General features: G+C 36.9%; 1 pseudogene; it reads right to left on the minus strand.

The window, feature by feature from the left end:
* Positions 1-1,966: 1,966 nt before the first annotated feature.
* LOC124276876 lies at positions 1,967-5,325 on the minus strand (annotated as a pseudogene).
* Positions 5,326-9,668: the final 4,343 nt, after the last annotated feature.

A 9,668-nucleotide genomic window follows, 5' to 3' on the forward strand; every position in this document is an offset into this window, starting at 1 on the left:
TTTAACATGTCTATGGGATAGATAAAAATAAAGTTGTATTTATGGTGCTTAATCAGGTGTCATTCGATAACTAATCAATGAAAAGATGAAAGAAAATTATGTACACGTAGCTGAAGATGATTTCCAAGATGTTTGCAAACTTCTACTCAATTTATGAAAATTATTCTTGCAACAGTTAATTAACATGCAAGTCTATGGAAATTTCACTAATGATGACTCACTTATAGCCAACTACTGTACCCTGTAGTCTGTGTCACAGTCCCCTGAACCACAATATTATTTTCCCTACTGCCTTGCCCTTTCTGCAATGCTAAAGGCCCTAAATGAAACAAGTCTAGATTTTCTCAAGTTCTGTTTTCCCCAGGGCTCCTTTTCAATTTATAATGCGTTTGTTTGTTGATATAAAAAATCATATTCAGACACTAAGCGATAGTCTAACCCTAGGTGAGGATCAAGAAACAACATGATACGAAAACGTCACAATTGCGATCAAGTTACTAGCAAACAGTTTCTTCCAGTTGAGAAATCTTGGAAATAGATTGTGTCATGGGACAGGCATCGCCTTTGAAACAATTGTACATGCTGCTTTTTTCAACAAAATACTCCGATTACGATACATACCATGCATTTCCCAATGCTTTGTGCTGCCAAGTCACCTCGTGTAGTGCGCGAAAACTGTAGCAAAGGGGATCGATTTGACACAAAACGTGAACGGGCCTTCGTGTGAAACATGAATTCAATTTATTTACAGATTATTACATTGTTATTTTGATCGAAGAATGAAATGTTTTAAGTATTTAAACGTGTTCTTGGTGGCATATTAGTCTTGTCTGTCAGCTCCCACAATATCTACAGACATTATTGAATTATTAGCTAAGTGTTCATTTCGACGTTGCCGCTTTTGAACTTTCACGTTTTTGACGCACTGGGAGCGTGAAGGCAAATCGCCGAAAGGTACTGCGAGCGAAACAGTGATGTTATGCTGAACACTTGACGATGTGTATATTTGAAAAAACTGTACAAAACCTAAGAGTATATATTTAGACAATAATTTCTCCATTGTTTATTTCTGAACATATATCCATGTGTTAGAGAATTTTATAGAAAACCACGTGTCGCCGAAAGGTCGCAGACGTTATATATATGATATTTTTGTTTTTTCAATAACAGCACTGAAATTTTATAAAAATACAAAGAAGCACACCCGAAGGTCCTGAGACGACCCTCTATCCAACCATCTAGTTTGGAATAGTTATTAAGGAAAATGAACATAGTTGTGACATGCAGATATTTAGGCGACAGAAATATATCCTTAGGGCGACAGCTGTCGCCTAAAGGTCACACAAATGTCGCCTTAAAGGTCGACTTTGTCTATATATATATATATATATATAAATATGGGGTTACAATTACTTCCATGACAAATTACATGTCATCCCACAGTAGTATCAATTGTTTCTCTTAACATATGTACATGTCACATGATCATAATGAATGATGGAGATTGTCTCAAAGTCAAGAATTAAATTTTTTATACTTATTATGGTTAATTGGCCTTTTCTGTTATCATTTATCATAACTCTTTACATTGAAATAACAAATGTTAATCATACAAATATTGTCACCTGTCCTTTAATCCTGACCAATGTGATAACACAGTACAGTCCTTGCCCGTTATATCACCACAAAGAATATTTAAAGGTTCTAATGTTACACACAGAAAAAGTAAAGCTTGATTTCACTGGCACAGTCACTTGAGCAACATGAATCCTTAAGTGGCTTTACTTTCACTAACTACAAGTTTGAAGTGAACCTGTTCACATGGAATCTAAGAATAATTGTGTGAACTGTGATAGTGTCTAAGTTTCATTCCCTTATTTACAGTCAGTTTTCCTCCACGTCATCATCATCAGGCAGAAAGACAACTCCCTTTTCAGACGGTCCACATTAGTCTGGATGCTGTTTCTCATCTGTTGCACGTTGAAGGAAAATGGGGACTGACTAATTCCTTGAAACCTTTCAGTTGCCTACCAGGAGTAACTTTCCATGGGTTACTGGCCTGCAGGACAGACAGTATCTCCTTGATGTCATCAAAGATGATCTCTGTCTGTGACTTGTGTGATAGTCAGCAGATTTTGTCATTGAGACAACGTTATCATTGATGCTTTCAACAACTGGAGCAACTTTGGATATCTTAACAATTGACCTCTCTGTCTTGTTGGCACAAGACCTTTATCAGACCTTTAACACCAGGACCTGATTTTCCTTTTGCATATCCGCTGCTTTGTTGTGGCCCTGTCTGCCAGTGGGATTCACAAATGATGCAGCACGTACTCTCATAGCCATGCGGGAGGACAGCATGATCTCAGTTTTCAGAATATAGTCAATACACTCCGACATGTATTTTGACAGAGCTGAGTGTGAGTAGAAATATGGTATCATGAACTTCAGAGTGATGTTGTTCAAGTACATGTTGCCTTCTGAGACAGCATCTTGAAGAACAAAAGGATGACAAAGTACCAGTTCATGAAGTTAACCACATAATTGTGGAGATCATCTTCCATTAACACATCTTTGTTGATAAGAACTGGGGTTGTTAAACCTGGGAGAGGCACAGATACCCCATGCTCAACTTGTGTCGGAGTCGCAGTAAGCACAAAAATATTCCCCGGAGCACCAACTCGGACTTGTATTTGGTTGTTAACCACCGGAACAGTCAACTTTGTCTTAGTCTGCCCCACTGTGACTGTCAAGTTGCACGTTCCTGCTTCAGATTTCTAGGGGTAAAAACAACACCGGTTTGAAATATGATATTATCATACACACATGAATAAACAGTACAATTTCAAACAACATTTTTACCTTTTACTGTTGAGAAAAACAGAAAAGAGCCTACAATTGAAACATAACGAAACTTATTGTTACCATAACTGTTATTAGCAAAACCTTTGAAATCCTTCCAGCATGTTGTTTCATTGAGAAATACTGTACTTGTGTTGTAAATGAAAATCATAACAGCACTCCATTTCATTAACTGAAATTATGAATTGTAAGGCTTTGCACATAATGAAAGAAAAACACAAACCTTTTCTTGTCCAATGGTGGAATGAACATGGTATCAAAAGTTGGTCCATGATTCTGTGGAACACTTCCTCCTTCTTCTTGTTGTGCCACAAATTCACCTTTGGTGGGATATCTGGGTGTTTCAATTCATCGCTCAACTCCTTGAGTCCAAACATGTGCTTGGTCAGTTGAAGAAAGTAGGACGTGCCTACGACATCTACAAACTGTTCATGTGCCTGGAAAACATACATGTTAGTGTTCAGGTTCATGTCTACTGTTATAGGTGATGAAACATATACTGACTGAGTGAGTTTGGTTTTACGCCGCTTTTTAGCAATATTCCAGCAACATCACGGCAGGGGACACCAGAAAATGGGCTTCACACATTGTGCCCATGTGGGGATTCGAACCTGGGTCTTCGTGTGACGAGCCAACGCTTTTACCATTAGGCTACCCCACCACCCCGATGAAACATATAAATATAATGTACAGTTTTAGATAGTGATGAGTTAGTGGGTGTAATTAGATTTAGCTGGGTTGGGGTGGGGGTTATGTAACTACTAAGAGGTACAGCTTGGGGTTTGATTAATTCAGCTTTGGTCAGTTAATTGAGTGTGGCCAGCCATCTTGTGGGAGAAGCTTGGTGACTCAATTTTTCTTGAGGACAGGACTTTTTGCCAGCTGTTTTGTACCTATGATGTTCAACCGTGAATACACTAACTTGCACCCATGACAGTGATAAATATGGAAAATGAGAAACTAGGGAAATACCGGTATACAGAGTTTTGGAAGGATTTCTATATTACTCTTTTGTAACTATGGTCATTCTTTTGCTATGATGCTAAATTCTATGTAAGTAATCAAATAGAAATACCTTAAACCGCACTTTGACTTTTCCATTAACATTTGATCGTTGAATGACTAATTTCAAATGTCCAAGTGTGCCCTTGTCCATTCCCCTTGTCAAGCTTGAGAAACTTCTTGCATAATTTCTGCAAATATTTCCAAAGAAACTTTCATGAAAGTCATTTGTAACATAAATTATATCTGCTATTACACTTTTGTGTCATAAAGTACAGATTGTAGTACTAATGTTTGGCTGAGTGCCATCCAGGATTCGAACCCAGACCCTTGGAGTAAGGCACCTTATCGCCAGCACACACAAAGTCAGCCAACAAAAGCACCAGAATCTGTACTTTACAAGGCAAATTCAATCCCAAATATATGATACATCTAATCACTTTCTAAATGTGTATTCATAAGTCATCGAAATGTTGGATCAATACATATAAGGCACTTACACTCATTTGGCATAGTCGACATTGTTCAAAAGGTTAATTTAGAATGTAAGCACATTCAAGAACCCTTTAGGCTCAATTCACAGGTATTTGGAAGTTATTTTGCATTTGATTCCCACTAACCCCCATAACTTTGGCTACTTTACGAATAAGGGCTACATACTTGTGACAATAAGATCCCTACCTCAAGGAAATCTTGAAGGGTGTGGAACATTTCCACAATGACTGGCTGAAGCTGATCAAATCTTGACTGCACAGTATGTGTCCCTTCCCTCAAGGCTTTTGCTCCTTGGAGTCTGACTCTGGTCAGTTGGTCGCCACCAACCGGAACTCGAAGTGTTTCAAGCTCTGAGCCTGAAATGAATTATTAATGTTATTGTTCTATATATATATTTACGTAAATAAATAAATAAATAAATAAATAAATAAATAAATAAATAAATAAATAAATAAATAAATAAATAAATAAATAAATAAATAAATAAATAAATATATATATATATATATATATATATATGCATAGATGCAATGATTAACCAAATCTTTAAGAAACGTGAAACATTTACCTCTGCCTGCTTTGGCATACCACTGGTTGATGTGTTTGACGTAGGCATCCATTATGTCGATACAGTCCGAGTATGATGCCTCATTTTTCAAAAATTATTGGCAACAAGAAAATTGATGAAGCCTTTGACATCTCGACTTGTCTATCGTGTGGTACATGTGTTGGAAGGAGGCTTTTCATCCAGCTGAATGAACTGACATGCTCCACCAATTTCCTTGCCAGCAAGATCTTTAAATTTTCTTTATAGTTTCTGATTTCTTCACAAGTTGGCAGGAAATCATCTGCACTCACTGATTCCATGTCTTTCTGAGGAGCTTGGTTTGACAAGAGTGAAGTATCAATCCTGTCCGCAACAAAGTCGGAAGCAAAGAAATGATAGTCTTTACTCTTGTTCGTCATTCGAACATCGTTCGTTGTTACTCTCAGATCTAGATTGTCACCATTTAGCTTCCCATCCAAACCTGTACAAGTAAATTACAGATCAGTTTAAACACACAATTTTTCTTGAAGCAAATCCAAACTCTTTTCATTTCTGATTATTATTATATCCTGTAACGCATGACAGTACAGATATTTATAACAGTTGTTGCACAACTGGTCACCTTAGAATTTAAACATTCACAATGTACATATTGTATTACACAGATTATTTGAACATGAACATGTGTTTCACAAAATCTTTATGCCATGGCATCTAGACTTTTGGGAAGGATTTACTGGCTTACTGCTTGATTCTACAAGTACCTTCACTGAAATTAATTGTCAATATCAAGATAACCTGAAGAAACTGCCTGTGTGATGTTATCTTCACAGTGGGCTGCATAACTGTCCAGCAGCTGGTCCTTGGTCTTGTCCGATAATGTCACATGGATCTTGTTCAGAACTGAGAGAAGCTGAAATATTTATCATAAGATTTAGCTTAATCCAAACTTGGTTTGAACAACACATTTTCCAAAGAGATTGAGGAAACATTATTAAATAACACATAAATATATAGGTTAAAACAATTTTTACATTATGAAAATAAAGTTATGTATGTACACAAATATGCTTTAATAATTATAAATTTATTAATGAAATAAACATTTATTTACCAATACATGTCAGATACATTTTTTAAAATCACTTACTTGATATATCAGGATACCATCTTCAGTTTAGTGGTCAGCCATGCTTGAATTTAAACGAAGAACAGGAAACAAATGAACGAGTAACAAATACTATAAACATATCAAATCTATGGTGGTGTAAACTGTGTAACCAAATATAACAAACAACCCTGATGACTTGATCTCAAAATAAACTTTAGCAAGGTTATATAAAGTCTGAAAGTATATCTGGCTTATTTGGTAAATTTATTCAGTAAATCATGCAAGTCCATACCAAAGATGTTTTGTCAGCAGACATTTCCAAAGTGAAGGAACTCATTGTTTTGTTTTCATGAAAAACAACCCCACCATAAAAATAACAATGAACAGCATGCAGGCATGCATGGAACTTGGAACAGCATTCAATTGAAAGTGGAACAAAACCATTATTTAAATCTATATGTTGATGGTTCATATATTCCATGGTATTATTATCAATGTCATATTACCATTTCATAATATTCTTTAATGTTCAAATTTAAAAGTGTTTTTATTGTACATAGATTAGGAAGTTAAATCAGTGGGAAACATTATCTAAATTTCAAGGAATTAAAACAAATTTCAGTTGAATGAATGCTAAAGATTAATAGTAATACGTTAGGATTTTAAATATATATATATATTTAAAAATAACAACTTATACTAATATCAGTTTCAAGTTGTTTTTTCCCTTAAAAGATAAAAAGAAGCTCCTTTAACATGCTTCCAAAGAGCTTGTAAATAAAACAAAACTCAAAATGTTATTTATATAAAGGTACCATGTTATCTGCATGATATCTGATGGCTGTGGTCGTAAATAGTCTCTGAACAGCTGACACTCTATTGTTATTTGAGTGGAGTATCATACCATAGATGGTAGCAATGGTAGAAATCTTCGAGGAAAGAGTTATCTTGTCACCTAGTGCAGAATGCAGAATGGAAAAGAGAAAAGGGGACACCCTCTGCAGTTCACACACTGCCTCCGAAAATACATCACAGGTAGACAAATACTAAGGGGACTTTGAATAGAGAACGCTCTTTCCTGGTGCACACATCTGAGTCAGTGCTTGACACATATGTTCAATGTGTGAGGCCCATCCACCTGTATCTGGTTTGGTCTCAATAAGTCTTTCTGCAGACAACTTGTTTTGTCTGTCAGTTTGTTCTGAAGCAGATTGGACAGTACACTTTGCATATACATGTTCAAATTTCATAGGGTCATGTTGTGGCTGTGTTGTTGCTGCGTAGAGATGATCGTGCTTAGATATGTCAACACTCTGTGACGAATCATTTCTCTTGTCAGCAGAAGATGTTGTATCCTCCGAAAACAATGTTCTTCTGGATTCCTTTTGGTCTGATTTGTCTGACAGGGATGTGGACTCATCACTAATTCTTAGTTTCTCTACAGAAGAAATCAGTTGACTCGCAACGCTTAACCTTTTTAGGTGTGCTTACCTTCGGGGTTCCAATTAGTCTTTGGGCCGTTTGTAGTTGCTCTAGTCCCGATTTGGCATTGCTTATTGCAGTCGCTTGGAAGACAGCAAAGCTTTCGACCTTATTGTGGCACGAACGGCAAATGTAAAGTAATTGAATGTCCGTGTCATTGATTTCTATCCGTATGAACTGCCTCAATCTGTCCCTAAATGCTAGATCCTGTGTTAATTTCTTTCCTTTTAAACTGAGTAATCTTTCGGTCTTCTTCCTGCAGGTTAAACAAATTTGATCTTGTTGTTTTCTTGGAGTAAGCCATGCTTGGAAACTTAGAGTTATCTTTCCTTGGAAATAGTCCGTGAATATAGACTAGTTTCATGTCCGTGCCCGTTTGCGCTCAGACAGGGCCCAGTCGTAAACATGGCCAACGAGAGGGGTACAGAGACGCCATCCAGCTTGCGGGAATGACACAGTAGTTACGAATGTGCACAGTCATCAGGTGGAGGTAACAGTCTGAATTGTAATTTACCATCTAAATAAAATTAAAAAACACGTACCTTGTGAATTAAAGAAACAGGCTTTGATCCCTCGGTCACACAATGACATGACCTGGTCCTGCATCAAGGAATTAAGTGGACACACAACGATGACCATCCCTGGAACTGACAGATCCTTTTGCAGCAGCCATGGTAAAAGTTGAAATATAACACTTTGCCATTATCCCGTAAACAAAACAGCTATACAGTCATTCCCTTCGTAAAGATGTCTCAATGTTGAAAGTTGCTGATCCTTTAGCTCAAAGTTAATGTTTAATTTGTGCTTTGCATAGTTTAGCGAAGTCTCAAAGTTTGGCGGTGTAGCCATGCTTCGAATGCGTCAACAATGTCATACGCTAATTAATTTATATTACATCCCAAAATCACTGTAAGTAGGTTTCTTATGCCGTTAACAAATATACACGTCACAAAATAATTTTATAATCACTGAAATAATAATGAAAACCGATAATCGCAAAGAAACTATTTGATGCCTTTTCACGTGTTACTACGCGCGATTTGATTGGTTTGCCACGATTCTTGGCAAACATGGCGTACGATAGGGGTACGAGAGAGCCTTCTTGCAGGTCACGGAAAGAGGCGAGTAGTTACGAATGGTGAAGGAATAGAGAGGCACGCGGACCTCTGAGAGAAGACAGGTGGTTGGAGAGAGAGGTGAAGTTATAGATGGCTTGAAAGTGGAGCAGAAAGTGGATCGAGATTGCTAGGTTGAGAGGTGGGCGCGGACGTCGGAGAGGACAGTCACGCACACATATGGTGAATTTGGAGTAACTACATACCTATCCGTGAAATAATTAAATAATGAAACTAATAGCTCATTACAGGTAATTAATGACAGATGGTCGGATTGAGGTGTGTTGATAGTTATAGCCCGGTAAAGCCACTTTTAAGAAAACAAGAGTTGAAAATGGTTTGGCTCCAACCGGGACTGGGTATGGTTGAGTGCTCAGTGTGAATGTGGGGAAAAACATGTATTGTGAGTAAAAGTAAATATTCTCACCCATGGGCCAACATATTTTTCGCAAGATTTTTTAATATCGTTCTAAGTTAGTCGAATTATGTCAAAATGAGTTGAAATGTGTGTGTCATTATGTTTATAAACATACACTCATATTCACTTATGACCTCCTAAACATCAATTCTGAGGCGAAATTAAACATTCCCGGCGAGATTTTTTAATATCACTCTAAATTTGCTGAATTAAGTTAAAATGAGTTGAAGTTTGTTTCATGATGATACTCATAATGATACAACCTCCATAACATGGAAAACATGTATTTTGTAAAAGTAAATATTTTTGCCCATGGGCCAACATATTTTTCGCCCCATGGGCAGAGATTTTTAAATATCGCCCTATGTTAGTCGAATTAAGTCAAAAGGAGTTGAATTTTGTGTCATGATGTTTATAAACATACACTCATTCAATTTACAACCTCCAAAACATGAATTCTGAGCAAACTTAAACCGGCCAATGGGCGAGCGAGTTTAAATTTAAAAGATTTCGAAATTTCTTTTCATTTTTTTCATCCTTGGCATATATTCATAACAACTGCATGTTTAATTTGGTCAAATCCCTTGTCAGAAAGTGCCCACAGTGTAGAGAGTTTCTGGACTTTTGTGAGTCCAG

Source organism: Haliotis rubra, unplaced genomic scaffold (genome assembly GCF_003918875.1).
Source record: "Haliotis rubra isolate DU_JTF1 unplaced genomic scaffold, ASM391887v1 Scf2144, whole genome shotgun sequence".
NCBI lineage: Eukaryota > Metazoa > Mollusca > Gastropoda > Lepetellida > Haliotidae > Haliotis > Haliotis rubra.